Source organism: Chiloscyllium punctatum, chromosome 7 (assembly GCF_047496795.1).
Source record: "Chiloscyllium punctatum isolate Juve2018m chromosome 7, sChiPun1.3, whole genome shotgun sequence".
Classification (NCBI taxonomy): Eukaryota; Metazoa; Chordata; class Chondrichthyes; order Orectolobiformes; family Hemiscylliidae; genus Chiloscyllium; species Chiloscyllium punctatum.
Window position 1 is genome coordinate 37,113,891 of NC_092745.1, and position 16,189 is coordinate 37,130,079.

Genomic DNA, 16,189 nt, shown 5'->3' on the forward strand with positions numbered 1-16,189 from the left:
ACAGAAGTGGACCCTTCAGTCCAACCTGTCTGCACTGACCAGACACTCCAACTGATCTAGTCCCATTTGCCACCATATGGCCCATATCATTCTAATCCCTTCTTATTCATGTACCCATCCAGATGCCTTTTAAATGTTGTAATTTTACCCACCACCACCACTTCCTATGACAGCTCATTCCACGCATGCACATCCTCTGCGTGAAAAGGTTACCCTTCATGTCCTTTCTAAATCTTTCTCATCTCACCTTAAACCTATACCCTCTAGTTTTGGAATCCCCCACCCTAGGAAAAATACCTTAGCTATTCACTCTATCCATGCCCCTTATGATTTTACAAACCGCTATAAGGTCACTCCACAAACAATTGGTCACTATGTATCCATTGTCAAAGATCATAAAAACCCATCTGTTTCACTAATGCTCTTTAATGAAGGAAATTCATTGTTTTTACCTGGTTTCCTACATCTGACTCCAAATCCACAGCAATGTGTTTGACTCTTAATTTCCCTCAGAAGGACTCTTAACAGTCAGTCAGTACCAAAACCAATACAAAGTACAGAGAAATAAACTAGCCTCAAGCAGACACCGAAGATGACAATGCAAATCCAGCCCTGTCAACTCTCTGAAGTCCTCTTTACTGACTTCTGGGGGCTTGGGCCAAAATTTGGAGAAATCTCCTATAGACTGGTCAAGCAACAGCCTGACATTTGAAATGTCTGATACCACATATTTAAGTATGTTCTATCCAACTGGCAGGACAGGCCCATCCAGAGGTGGTAGTACAGTGGTATCTACTGGGAAGGAAGTTGTCCTAAGAGTCTTCAATGTTTACTCTGGGCTCATGATGTCTCATGGCATTAGATCAAAGTTGGGCGAGGAAACCTCCTGTTGACTACCACCCATGGCACCAACTCCCCCCTCACCTGATGAATCTGTACTGCTCTATGTTGAACACCACTGGAAGTAAGCACCAAGGGTGGCTAGGTCTAAGAAAGTACTCTGGGTGGGGACTTCAAAGTTGATCACCAAGCGTGATTTAGCAGCTTCACTACTGACTAAGCTAATCGACTCCTAAAGGACTTAGCTACCATCTTGGTACAAGAACAAGAACAAAGAAAATTACAGCACTGGAACGGGCCCTTCAGCCCTCCAAGCCTGCACCGATCCAGAACCTCTATCTTAACCTATGGCCTATTTCCTAAGGACCTGTATCCCTCTGCTCCCTTACCCATTCATATATCTGTCTAGATACATCTTAAATGACGCTATCGTGCCCAATTCTACCACCTCTTCCAGTTAACCACCATCCTCTGTATAAAGAACTTTCCACGCATATCTCCCTTAAACATTTCCTTTCCCACCTTGAACTCGTGACCTCCATTCTGGGAAAAAGTACCGAAATCCCCTGTTACGACATGGGGTAAACCCCTCTGCTAATTTAAACCTGACAAACAGAGAAGCCCACCTCGTGCTGTAATCTGTTAAATTTTGAGAGGCAAAGAACTATCTCAGATGTTACTATTTAAAGTAAAAATTAATAATTTTATTCTTTAAGTCCAACAGAGAACATTAAAACAACAGCTATTTACAACTCCTTGCATTCTGGGAAAAAAAGTTTCTTGCTATCCACCCTGTCTATACCTCTCATGATTTTGTAAACTTCAATCAGGTCCCCTCTAACCTCTGTCTAATGAAAATAATATTAATCTACTCAACGTCTCTTCATAGCTAGTGCCTCCGTGCCAAGCAATATCTTGGTGAACCTCCTCTGCACCCTCTCCAAAGCATCCACATCCTTTTGGTAGTGTGGCGACCAGAACAGTTCGCAGTATTCCAAATGTGGCTGAACCAAAGTCCTATATAACTGTAACATGACCAGCCAACTCTTGTGCTCAATACCCTGCCCGATAGGGCAGCACAGTGGCTCAGTGGTTAGCATTGTTGTCTCACAGTACCAGGGACCAGGTTTAGATTCCAGCCTCTGGCAACAATCTATGTGAGTTTGCACATTCTCCCTGTGTCTGCGTGGGTTTCCTTCACTTGCTTCGGTTTCCTCCCATAATCCAAAGACGTGCAGTTTAGGTGAATCGGCCATGCTAAATTTCTCATAGTGTTCGGGGATGTATTGGTTAGGTGCATTAGTCAGGAGTAAATGTAGAGGAATAGGGTAGGGAAATACGTCTTTAGTGGGATACTCTTCGGAGGGTCGTGTGGACTTGTTAAGCCAAAGGGCCTGTTTCCACACTGTTGCAACTCTATGTTTCTATTTTGAAGGAAAGTGTGCCGCATGCCTTCTTGACCACTGTATTGACCTGCATAGCTACCTTCAGGATACAATGGACCTGAACACCCAGATATGTCTGTATATCAATTTTCCCAGGATAGTCCATTTACCGTACAGTTCGCACTTGAATTGGATCTTCCAAAATGCATCATCTCTCATTTCCCTGCATTGAACTCCATCCTCCATTTCACCACCCAACTCTCTAATCTATCTATATTCTGCTGAATTATCTGACAGTCCCCTTCACTGTCTGCTAATCCACCAATCTTAGTGTCACCTGCAAACTTGCTAATGAGACCAGTTATACCTTCCCCATTTATGTACATCACAAACAACAGTGGTCCCAGCACAGATCCCTGTGAAACATCACCGGTCACAGTTCTCCATTTTGAGAAACTCCATTCCATTACTACTCTCTGTCTCCTGCTGCCTAGACAGTTATCTATCCATCTAGCTCATACACCCTGGACACCATGTGACTTCACTTTCTCCATCTGCCTACAACGGGGAACCTTATCAAATGCCTTACTGAAGTCCATGTATATGACATCTACAGCACTTTCCTCATCAATCAACAGTTACTACCTCAAAGAATTCTATTAAGTTGGTAAGACATGACCTTCCCTGCACATAACATGCTGCCTATCACTGATAAGCCCATTTTCTTCCAAATATAAATAGATTCTATCCCTTAGTATCTTCTCCAGCAGCTTCCCCACCACTGACATCAGGCTCACCAATCTACAATTACCTGGATTATCCCTTGCTCCCCTTCTTAGCAATTCTCCTGTCCTCTAGGACCTCACTCATGTTTAAGGATGCAGCAAAGATATCTGTTAAGGCCCGAGCTGTTTCCTCTCTCACTTCCCTCAGTAGTCCGGGATAGGTCCCATCCAGACATGGGCACTTGTCCACCTTAATGACTTTTAGACTACTGAACAATTCCTCCCTCCTGATGCTAACTTGACCTAGAATAATCAAACATTTATCCCTAACCTCAACATCCGTCATGTCACACATCTTGGTGAATACCAATGCAAAGTACTCATTAAAGAACTCATCCATTTTCTCTGAATCCATGGATAACTTCCCTCTTTTGTCTTTGAGTGGGCCAAATCTTTCTCTAGTTATCCTCTTGCTCCTTATATACAAATAAAAGGCTTTGAGATTTTTATTAACCCTGTTTGCTAAAGATATTTCATGACCCCTTTTAGCCCTCTTAATTCCTCATTGCAGATTGGTACTACTTGCCCAATATTCTTCCAAAGCTTCAATCTTTTTTAGTCACCTATACCTTATGTATGCTTCCTTTTTTCTCTTAACTAGTCTCATAATTTCACCTGTCATCCATGGTTCCCTAAGCTTGCAGTTTCTATCCCTCATTTTCACAGGAATATGTCTCTCCTGCACTCTAATCAACCTCTCATTAAAGGCCTCCCACATATCAAATGTGGATTTACGCTCAAACAGCTGCTCCAAATCCACTTTCCCCAGCTCCTGCCGAACTTTGCAATTGTTGGCCTTCCCCCAATTTAGCACTCTTCCTTTAGGACCACTCTCTTCTTTGTCCAGGCTGGGCCCATTCCCCAACACCAGGTCCAATATGGCCCCTTCCCGAACAATATGGAAAATTGCCTGGTTATGTCTAGTCCACATGAAACAGAACAAATCTAACATAGCCAATTACAACCCATCAATCTACTTTTCATCATCAGTAAAGTAATGGATAGAGTTGTCAACTGTGCTACCAAGTGGTACTTGTAAATGAATAATCTGCTTGATGATTCTCTCTTTTGGTTCTGCCAGGGCCACTCAACTCCTAATTTTATTAAAACGTTGATCTAAGCATGGAGAAATGATCTGAACTCCAGAGGTGAGGTGAGAGTGACTGCTCTTGACATCATGGTAGCATTGACTAAGTAAGGCGTCTGGAGTCCTAACAAAACTGGTGTCATTGGGAATTGGTGGGGGGATGTAAGCTATCTGCTGGTTCGAGTCTTATCTAGAGCAAAGGAAGATGATTGTGATTGCTGGAGGACAATCATGTCAGCCAAAGGGCATTGCTGCAGGAATTCATCAAGAAGTCAGAATGAAGAGGTTCACTGATGAGTATACAGTGTTTAGCATTATTCTCAACTCCTCAGATACTGAAGCAGTCAGTGTCTATATGCAAAACGTCCTAGACAACATTAAGGCTTGGACTGATAAATGGCAAACAGAATTCACACCACACAAGTACCAATGACTAAGACCAAAAAGGGAGAATATCTCCATCATACCTTGATTTTCAAAAGTGTTGCCATCAATGAATACCCAACTATCAAAATGCTGCAGGTTACCCTTGACCAGAAACTGAACTGGACTAGCCATATAAATACAGTGGATACAAGAGCAGATTACAGGCTAGGAATTCTGCAGTGAGTAATTGTCTCTCCAATGCTTGTCCACATCTACAATAATCAAGTCAGGGGCGTGATGAATACTCTCAATTTTGTTTGGATGGGCACAGCTCAACAAGCTCAACAAAATCCAGGGAAATCATCCCACTTAATTCACAGTACATTCACTATTCACTATCATCCCACCAATGCACACTGGCGCCTACATGTGTACCATCTTCAGAATGTACTAAAATATCTCAGCAATGCTCATCTGATAGAACTTTCCAAACCATGACCTCAATCGTCTACAAGACAAGGATAGTAGATAAATGGGAATGCTATCACCTTCAAGTTCCCCTCCAAGCCACTTCCCATTCTGTCTTGGAACCGTATCGCCGTTCCTTCACTGTCACTGGTTCAAAAACCTGAAACTCTCACCCTATCAACATTCCTGGTGTTGCTACCTCATAAGGGCTACAGCAGTTCAAGAAGGCAGCTTACCTCTTCCTTCTTAAGGGAAATAAGGGATAGACAATAAATGCCAGCCTAGCCAGTTATGCCCTTATCACATGAAAGAACTAAAAACATTAAAACTGATCCACATTCTTCCTGTCCAAATTGACAATTAGGAACCGAAGGCAAGCTGAAGACATTTTTTTTAATGAACAAAGAATTGAGGTTTTTTTTGTATGATCATATCATTCTTTGTTTCTGAATTTTCTTTGGGCTTTGCCCTCTTAAAATTAGGATTCACCTTTACATAAAGTAAATAAAAAAACAGATTTTTTGACTAAAAATCTTGGGGTGGATTTATATTTGAGAAATATATTTTGCACATGCTTACACCATAATTTGAAAGGCTAGTGGAATAATAACCACTGTTTTTCAATTATATAAATCTTTGATTAAACTACATTAGAGTCATAGAGATGTACAGCACGGAAACAGACCCTTCGGTTCAACTCGTCCATGCCGACTAGATATCCTAACCTAATCTAGTCCCATTTGCCGGCACTTGGCCGATATCCCTCTAAACCTTTCCTATTCTAGATACCTTTTAAATCCTGTAATTATACCAGCCTTTACAACTTCCTCTGGCTGCTCATTCCCTCTCATACTCACCACCCTCTGTGTGAAAAAGTTGACCCTGAGGTCCCTTTTATGTCTTTCCCATCCTACCCTAAACCTATGCCTCTAGTTCTGGACGCCTCCATCCCAGGGAAAAGACCTTGTCGATTTATCCTATCCATGCCCCTCATAATTTTATAAATCTCTAAGGTCGCACGCTCTGCCAACTCTACTCTGGAATACTGCATTCTGTTCTGTGTAGCACCATTCAGGAAGGATATATTAATCTTCAAAACAGTTCAGCACAGAATCTGATTTTGTGGGTACTTACGTAGGTATTCATGGATGTTAATTGAGATACCAGGGGAATTGCTCCGCTTATGTTCATCAGCTTGAAGTGGTAGACATTGCCTCTAATAGACAATATTTCTGAAACTCCCTGAGTACTGCACTAGATGGACAACCAAGACCTTCAAGTAGAAATTTGAGTCCTCAATATTTGGATTTAAAAGCAAGAGCACTACAATTGGCATGCTGGAAAAACACAGCAGATCAGGCAGCATCCGAGGAGCTTGAGAATTGACATTTCGGGCATAAGCCCTTCATCAGGAATGAGGCTTGTGGGCCAAGGGTCTGAGAGATAAATGGGAGAGGGGGATGGGGTTGAGGAGAAGTAGCTCAGACTGCAATATGTAGATGAAGGTGAGGGAGAAGGTGATGGGTCGGGGGGTGGAGCAGATAGATGGGAAAGGTGATGGACAGGTCAGGAGGGCAGTGCCAAGTTGGAGGCTTGGGACTGGGTAATTCTGGGGGAGGGGAAATGAGGAAACTGTTAAAATCGACATTTATCCCGTGTGGTTGCAGGGTCCCAAGGCGGAATATGAGGCGTTCTTCCTCCAGGCGTCGGTTGGTAATGGTTTGGCGATGGAGGAGGCCCAGGACCTGCATGTCCTTGACAGAGGGGGAGGGGGAGTTGAAGTATTCAGCCACTGAGCGGTGGGGTTGGTTGGTGCAGGTGTCGCAGAGATGTTCTCTGAAACGATCCGCAAGTAGGCATCCTGTCTCGCCGCTGTAGACAAGACCACATCGCATGTAACAGATACAGTAGATGACATTGGTAGATGTACAAGTCAATTTCTGTCGGATGTGGAAGGATCTTTTGGGGCCTTGGATGGAAGTGAGGGGAGTGGTGTGGGCGCAGGCTTTGCACTTCCTGCGGTGGCAGGGAAAACTGCCAGGAGTGGGATGTGGGCTGGTGGCGGGTGAGGGTGTCACGGAGGGAACGGTCTATCTGGAATGCTGATAGCGGTGAGGAGAGAAATATATCACTCTGGACATAAAAGAGCATATGTTAAACAAACTTTCATGCACTTATCTCAATACACGGGTTTCCTTGAACGTTTCAGAATCTTCCCCTGGCCTCTGGAACTGCTCAGATGCCATTAGCCACATGGCTGCTCATTCCACAACCACCCAGGTGAACGATGACGTCACTTCCACCCACGCCGCCACAATTCCTGGGAGGAATGACTGCCACCCCTACCACCGCAGCTGGCAGATACCAGAGATATTTTCCCCTACCCACCCCTATCAGTTTTCCATAGAGACCATTCCCTCCGCAACTCCCTCATCAGATCCATGCCCCCCCACCAGCTCACACCCCACTCCTGGCACTTTTCCCTGCCATCACAGGAAGTGAAAGATCTGCGCCCACACCACTCTCCTCATCTCCGTCCAGGGTCCCAAACGATCCTTCCACATTCAACAGAAATTGACCTGTACCTCTACCAAAGTCATATACTGTATCCATTGCACCCGATGTAGTCTCCTCCACGTCAGGGAGACAGGAATCCTACTTGCGGATTGTTTCCGAGAACATCTCTGGGACACCCACACCAACCAACCCCACCACCTAGTGGCTGAACACTTCAAATCCCCCTCCCACTCCGTCAAGGATGTGCAGTTCCTGGACCTCCACCACTACCAAACTGTAACCACCCAATGCCTAGAAGAAGAACGCCATATATCCTGCCTTGGGACCCTGCAACCACATGGGATAAATGTGGATTTCAACAGTTTCCTCATTTCCCCTCCCCCCACATTATTCCAGTCCTAAGCCTCCAACTCAGCACTGCCCTCTAGACCTGTTCATCACCTTTCCCATCTATCCGCTCCACCCCTCTCTCTGACCTATCACCTTCTACCTATCGCAGTCTCAGCTACCTTCCCTCCAACTCCACCCGCCTCCTATTTATCTCTCAACTCCCCGGTCCGCAAGCCTCATTCTTGATGAAAGGCTTATGCCTAAAACATCGATTCTGCTGCTCCTCGGATGCTGCCTGACCTGCTATGCTTTTCCAGCACCACACTCTCGACTCTAATCTCCAGCGTCTACAGTCCTCACTTTCTCCACTACAATTGCCACAAAATTTCCTCACTGCATGTGCTTTCTGTTATTACAATCCCATGCAATGATTTTATTACACCTTGTAATCTTGATAATGTTAATACTGATGTTACTTAAAGTGCTTAAGACAATTAAGGAATTCAAAAAGATGGATAGAATAAGAATGAATCATAGAATGGTTGCTGCACAAGCTAAGGCCATTTTACTTGTGTGGTCTATGCTAACTCTTCACATGAGCAACACAGCTAATCCCACACCCCTGCCTTTCCCCTGTAGCATATTTTCTTTCACGAGGGGAGTTGAAAACATGAGATATAACCTTAAACCAAACCATTCAGAACTGTTAGCCAACAACTCTTCGTCATCAAAAAGGTAGCGGAAATCTGAAGCTTTATCTACTAAAAAGCTGTTGAGGCTGGTGGTCAATTACTAACAAAGTTCAAATGAAAATTGATACGTTTTTGTGGAGTAAGCATATGAAGTTTTACAGAACCAATTGGGGGAGATGGATGGAGTTAAGATACAGAACTGTCATGATCTAATTGATTATATGGGGAAGAGATTTGACAAGCCAAGTGCTCTCCTCCTGCTCCTGGTAAATTGAATTCGACAATAATAAATGGCTCAGGAGATATCACACAAAGTGAAGCATTACAGGTGGCATGGTGGCTCAGTGGTTGGAATTGCTGCCTCACAGTGCTAGGGACCTGGGTTCAATTCCAGCCTTAGGCAATTGTCTGTGTGGAGTTTGCATGTTCTCCCCGTGTCTGTATGGGTTTCCTTCAAATGTTCTGGTTTCCGTCCACAATCCAAAGATGTGCAAGTCAAGTGGATTGACCATGCTAAATTGACCATAATATTAGATGCATTAGTCAGAGGGAAATGGGTCTAGGTGGGTTACTCTTTGGAGGGTTGGTGTGCACTTGTTGGGCCAAATGGCCTGTTTCCACGCTGGAGGGAATCTAATCTAATTACAACTAAATGAAATCATACTTCCACATACTATCCATATTCTCTTTGGAGTAGAGTCTTGGAACTCTTGGTTGATTTTCCTTGCTTAGTTCAAACACTGCATTGAAAAATGTGCATGTGCATTTGGGGCTGATTCTGGTAAATTTGTACATGGATTCTCATGAATATTGGTATTCAAAATGATTTAACATTTACTCATCACATAAGCATTCTTTGTGAAAATCAAATTGAAAAATATCAGACGACTAGCAATAGCTCCATCTATGGATGAAAGACTGAATATCGCTTGCAGGTGAATCGTCCTTCAAATTACCTGCTCAAAGCGCAATTGCCTGACTGATTCAAGTATTTTAGTTAGTGTAGATTGTATTTCAGATGTTGTGACTGAGAAAAGGGCTTAATCTTTTCTTGGGAAATGCAGCAAACGTTATGGGGAGGTGATGGTGTAATAGTAATGTTAATAGTAATCCATAGGGAGAAAATGAGGACTGCAGATGCTGGAAATCAGCGTCAAAAAGTGTGGTGCTGGAAAAGCACAGCAGGTCGGTCCCTGAGGAGCAGGGGAGTCAATATTTTAAACATAAGCTCTTAATCAGGAATGTGAGGAGAGGGGGCGGATGCAGTTTGGTGGCGGAGTGGGGAATGGGCAAGAGATAAATGGCATGGGAAATCTCTGCTCCTCCACATACATCATCTACGTTGCTCTTGATGTGGTCTCCTCCACCTTAGGGAGACAGGATGCCAACTTGCTGAATGTTTCAGAGAACATCTCTGTGACACACGCACTAAACAACCCCACCGCCCTGTGGCCGAACACTTCAACTCCCCATCCCACTCTGCCAAGACATGCAAGTCCTAGGTTTCCTCTGTCACCAAATTCCAGCTATCTGACACCTGGAGGAAGAACACTTCATCTCCGCCTTGGGACCCTCCAATCACACGGGATCAATGTCTATTTCACCAATTTCCTCATTTCCCCTCCTCCCACCTTATCCCAGATCCAACCCTCTAACTCTGCACTGCCCTCTTGGACTGTCCTACCTGTCCATCTTCCTTCTCACCTATCCTCTCTACCCTCCGCCCGACCGGACACAAAGTATTAACTTTGCTTTCTTCCCACAGATGCTGCCAGACCTACTGAGTTTCATCAGCAATTTCTGTTTTTGTTTCAGGTACATCAAACAGTCTTTGTTCCTATCCACTCGGTTCCCTCCCCATAACTCTTTCTCCAGTACATCAATGGCATCTTTGATGCTACTTTCCTCTTGTTCTGAACTGGAGAAGTTAATCAATTTTGCTTCCAATTTTCACTCTGCCCTCACCTTCACCTGGTCCATCTCTGATTCACCACTCTCCTTCCTCAACATCTCTGTTTCTATTTCTAAGGATCCCCTGGCCACCGACATCCATTACAAATGCACTGGCTCCCACAGGTACTTCAACTCTAATCTCACGCTGATTCCTGAAAGGACTCCATCCCATTCTCCCAGTTTCTACATCTCTATTACACTTGTTCTGACAATGCCACCTTCCACAGCAGGATGTCAAAAATGTCCACCTTTTCCCTCAACTGTGAATTCTCCACTATACCATGGTTGACAGAGTTCTAAGCTGTGTTTTATCAGTCTCCCACACTTCTGCCCTCATGTCTATATTGCATCCCACAACAATGATAGGGTCCCCCTGGACCTCACCACTCTACCAACCTCCTCAACCAAAGGATTGTAAACCACCATTTCCATCACCTCCAACAAAATGCCACAACCAGACACATATTTCCATTCCCTTACTTGTCAGCATTGCACAGGGACCATTCCTTCCTGGTATTCTGATCCACTCCTTCTCCATTCCCAACACCTCCCCACACCTCCGATACCTTCTCATGCAATTGCAGAAGATCTAACATCTCCATAATCTCCATGTTTACTTATCCGCTTTATATATCTCTCTGGACTCCATCTCCATCTTTCTGCTCACCACTGCCCTCCTCCTGCCCCCATGCCCCCTGCTACACCTCAACCTCACCTCTGTATAAATACCACTTCTTTTCCTAGCTGCTATCAGTTCTGATGAAGAGTCACTGGACTCAAAACTTTACCATGGCTTTCTTCCCACAGATGCTGTCAGACTTGCTGCGTTTCACCAGAAATTTATGCTTTAGTATCAAATACCATTTCCTGTTCATAAATCTGTGTCGTCTCTGCTCAGTCACATAGATACAGTTGTGCTGTTATCACATGTTTAACAACAGAATCTATTTCCCAGCTATCATGGCTTTGGTTCCTTGTTTTTCTTTCCCTCCTTATTTCCAGAATAACATTGGTTCCAACCCTGCTGAGGTCCAACCCTTGAGGCCTGTGTAGATCCAACCTTCCCAGAATTAGCCCCACTGCACCAAGAATCTAAAGTGTTGTCTACTCTATTACACATTCATCTGTTCTGCTTTTGCACTCACTAGTTCATGATATGGCGTAATGCTAAAATTGCTACTTTTGAGCTCCTGTTTCTTGATCTCTTTCCTAACTCTTTAAAATCTACTTTCAGAACCTCAACCTCTTTTTTTGATTACGTCACTGTTACCAATATGAACCATAACTTCTAACTGTTCACTCACTCCAGAATTTTCTGTAGCCACTTGGTAATATCTTTGAACCTGGCATCGGGGATGTAACATACCAGCTAGTTGCCCTAGTCACCACACAAGCATCTATTTGCTTCCAAAATTGTTCAATCTTCAAACCTATCAGTCTCCTGACCTTCCTTCTTCCTTCCTGTACAGTTGAGCATTTATACTACTGCCATCTTAATTCTGGCCATATTCCCCAAGAGAACCCTCTTCCCATTGTATATATAGAACCAAACGTTGGTTAGAAAGCAGGGATCTTCTGAACTACCCAATCTTTTTTTTAAATTCTCTGGCAACTAGCCAGTCCCTCTCAGTTTGCACTCTGTGAGGTTACAGGGTGGTCACTCCCTGAAGCATATTACCCATGAAACTCTTATCTACATTGATTAACTGCATGACGACATCAGGTTGCCATGCTCCAAAACCTGGACCTCTAGCTGTACTCTTATTTATTAGATAAATTCACTGACAATTATAATCAAAATACTCTTATTATTATGTGCTTACTGTTTTATTTGCAGGGAAGGCAATGGTCAGGAACATGAAGCAGAAGCTGCCAATCAAAATGTGGGCTATGGCACAAGCCTTATTCACTCTATTTTTCACACTCAAACTGTTGAAGTGAAGCCATCAAATTATAAATCACATGTTGTCCTGGAAGTTGCGGATAAGATTTAGGAAATTTGATGGACAGCCAAATTTCCCCAACATCTTGTGGAGTTTGTTCTGTTGACAGGGTTGAATGCCTTAATACAGGATGAAGTATAAGGTAAAGAGGTATATACATTGCTTACATTTCTCTTGTAGCTGGTGAGTGGAGACAATCGTGCCCACAATAGATAAGCTGGCATGAAAATTACATTTATGCTTCTATGTACACTCAGTCTGTGAGAAGATGGAGTTTTCAAAGTATAACCTGAGTAAAGTATGTCCCATTATGTTTTAAATCATTCATTCAGTGTTTATGGGTCAGCATTTACTGCCCATCCCAGGTTGCTCTAGAGATATTGGTGCTGAGTTGTTTTCTTGAACCAAATGGATGTGTGATATAACTGCCCCCAAATGCTGTTAGTGAGCGCCAGAACTTTAACTCAGCAACAAAGAAGGGATGGAAATATATTTCCAAGTCAGGATGGCCAGTAGTTTGGAGGGGATGTTGCAGGTGGTAAGTTCCTATGTATCTGCAGCCCCTTTTTTCCTCTAGACAATAATGGTCATTGCTCTCTAATAGCTTTGGTGAATTTCTGTCGCGAATCTTGTAGATGGACACTGCTGCTGCATCTGCTGACGTTATATAAGTGAATGTTCCCAGTCTGGGATTCACTTTTTCCTTTATCTGCTCCTTATCTCCAAGTGAGTGAATGTCCTGATACGTATTAACTTTATCCACTCCCTATCTCGTTGCTAAATGTTGACTCTTTCTCGCCAGGTAGGTAAATTGTTCTGACTCTGGTAACTGCGGATCCAAATCAGATATTGCTCCAAAATGTTAACTCTTTCTCTCCCCAGATCCTGCCAGACTTTTTTTGGTTTCGATTTCCGGCATCGGCAGCTCTTTGGTTTTGTTTTCGTAGTGAACTGCGGATGCTGGATATGCAAAACCAAGAAAATTGCTGACAGCATCTTTGGCGAGAAAGAGTAAACGAGTGGTGAAGGAGCTCCAAAAGCTAGTGTGCTTCCAATTAAACCTGTTGGACTATAACCTGGTGTTGTGTGATTTTTGACTTTAAACGAGTCTAATAACCCTTCTTCAAAACAGAGCTGACCTCCTAGGGCGCCAAAATTGACTGGGTTGAAGGGGGCGACTGGCCAATGAGAGAAGTCCCCTCCGACTAATTTGAACGGAGCGAAGAGCTTGGCCAATCAAGGTTGACGTCCCTGGTGCCTAGCCTGTCAACTGCGAGCGTATTGGTGGTCTCACTTTTCCGGGTCACCTTTCTTGCACCGACAAAAGAAGCAGGAGAGAAAGATAGGTATGACGAAGAATTAGGTGGGCCTGGTAAATTGATGGAAAAGCAGTTCCCATTAGGTTGCTGAGGGAGTAGAAGTTCTCGGGTGGTTGCTGTAAAGGGGCAAACTGAGGTTGCGGATTTTGGGCAGAATGGATTCTAAAGGGGTGTGCAGATACACACCTTTCAGTAAAGAACTAGTAAATGCTATTGTAAGGTGCATTATTATTTGCACAATTTTATTTTCATAAAGGTTTGATTTGTGTGTTGTCATAGAGACTCGTCTACAGTGAATAACTTGGTGGAGTGACCCCATCACCTAATAAAGGAGTAGGTGAGAATCGAAAAGAAGGCTCCAAGAAAATTGGGGAAGGCTGCAAAAGTACATTTTTTTTCTCCTGCGGAGGACTGGCTTTCCAGGTAAGTACAGAGTCGGAGACATGGTGTGGAGATGCCGGTGTTGTATTGGGGTGGACAAAGTTAAAAATCACACAACATCAGATTATAGTCTGACAGGCTTATTTGGAAGTACAAGCGTTTGGAGCCCTGCTCTTTCATCAGGTAGCTAGTGGGCCAGGATCATAAGACACAGAATTTATAGCAAAAGATGATAGTGTCATACAACTGATGTGATATATTGAACAAACCTAGTTAAAAATCCACACAGGTTATAGTCCAACAGCTTTAATCAGGTGGTTGCGGAGTATAAGATTGTACAATCATCTGATGAAGGAGCAGCACTCCAAAAGCTAGTGCTTCCAATTAAACCTGTTGGACTATAACCTGGTGTTGTGTGATTTTTAACTTTGTACACCCAAACAACACCAACATGAACAAACCTGGATTGCTGTTAAGTCTTTGAGAAAGAGTTGCAGGTTTTGACTCATTAATATGTAAAATTCTGGGAATTGTGTATTAATGAATTAAAACTTGCAACCCTTTCTAAAAGATTAAAGACTTAACAGCAATGTAAGTTTGTAGGTGTGGGTGGCACAGTGGTTAGCACTGCTGCCTCACAGCGCCAGAGACCCGGGTTCAATACCCGCCTCAGGCAACTGACTGTGTGGAGTTTGCACATTCTCCCCGTGTCTGCGTGGGTTTCCTCCGGGTGCTCCGGTTTCCTCCCACAGTCCAAAGATGTGCAGGCCAGGTGAATTGGCCACGCTAAATTGCCCGTAGTGTTAGGTAAGGGATAAATGTAGGGGTATGGGTGTGTTGCGCTTCGGCGGTGCGGTGTGGACTTGTTGGGCTGAAGGGCCTGTTTCCACACTGTAAGTAATCTATTCTAATCTATTCAATATATCGTAAGAGTTGTAAGACACTATAATGTTTTGCTATAAATTCTGTGTCCTTTGATCTTCCTGCACTAGCTACCTGATAAAGGAGCAGTGCTCCGAAAGCTTGCACTTCCAAATAAACCTATTGGACTATAACCTGGAGCTGTGACTTTTAACTAGAGTCATATACAACAGAAACCCGACTGGGTTTCACAAACTAAACTAGTCCCATTTGCCTGTGTTTGCTCCATATCCCTGTAAATCTTTCCTATTCATGTACCTGTATGTATGTCTTTATATGTTGTAACCATATTTGCATCTACCAGTTCTTCTGCAGATCATTCCACATATGTACCATCTTCTGTGTGAAAATTTTGCTGCTCAGGTTCTTTTTTTCTCTTAACTTTTATTAATTTTTCCCAAAAGATGACAGCAGAACAAGGTGCAATCACAAGCAATAACCAATTGTAAGCAATCTTCTGGCCAATAGGGTAGTGAATGCTATCTTGTCTTTTTTGGAGGAAGAAAGATTAGGTAAAGAGGGTGACCTCCCAAACAAAGCAGTAATAGCATTTGGAGTAAGATTTTCACCTGCTATCTTAGATAAGATGTCAAAGGTATCAGTCCAATATCTACTTAAAGAAGGGCAAGATTGGAACATGTGGATGGCACAGTGATTAGCACTGTTGCCTCATAGCGCCAGAGACCCGGGTTCAATTCCTGCCTCAGGCAACTGTCTGTGTGGAGTTTGCACATTCTCCCTGTGTCTGCATGGGTTTCCTCCCGGTTGTGTGGTTTCTTCCCACAGTCTAAAAATGTGCAGGTTAGGTGGATTGGCAGTGCTAAATTGCCCATAGTGTTAGGTGAAGGGGTAAAATGTAAGGGAATGGGTTTGGGTGGGTTGCGCTTCGGCGGGTCGGTGTGGACTTGTTGGGCCGAAGGGCCTGTTTCCACACTAAGTAATCTAATCTAATGTGCATATAACTTGCTGGGGTTTATTGACACTGATCACAGGATGGAGACACCTCCTCAAATATTTTTGCAAGTCTAGTTTTAGTGTAGTGTGTGCAGTGTAGAAGCTTGTTTTATTCAGTGCAGTGTTTTAGATTCCCTGCAGTATGGGAACAGGCCCTGCACTCCAACAAGTCCACGCCGACCCTCTGAAGAGAAACCCACCCAGATGCATTCACTACCCTATTTTTACCCCTGACTAATGAAGAGTGG

The 16,189-nt window shown here is 43.6% G+C and overlaps 1 protein-coding gene across 2 annotated transcripts in view; it reads left to right on the plus strand.

Moving 5' to 3' along the window:
* The window catches only part of LOC140479589 (interferon-inducible protein AIM2-like), a 74,978-nt gene that overhangs the window by 7,755 nt on the left and 51,034 nt on the right, over positions 1-16,189 (plus strand). The window contains exons 2-3 of one of the 2 annotated variants that reach the window (XM_072573402.1): positions 12,261-12,508; positions 13,965-14,108. The gene's annotated coding sequence lies outside the window, so the exon portion shown is untranslated. The remainder of the gene's footprint in view (positions 1-12,260; positions 12,509-13,964; positions 14,109-16,189) is intronic. The other variant, XM_072573403.1, reaches the window with a different exon arrangement.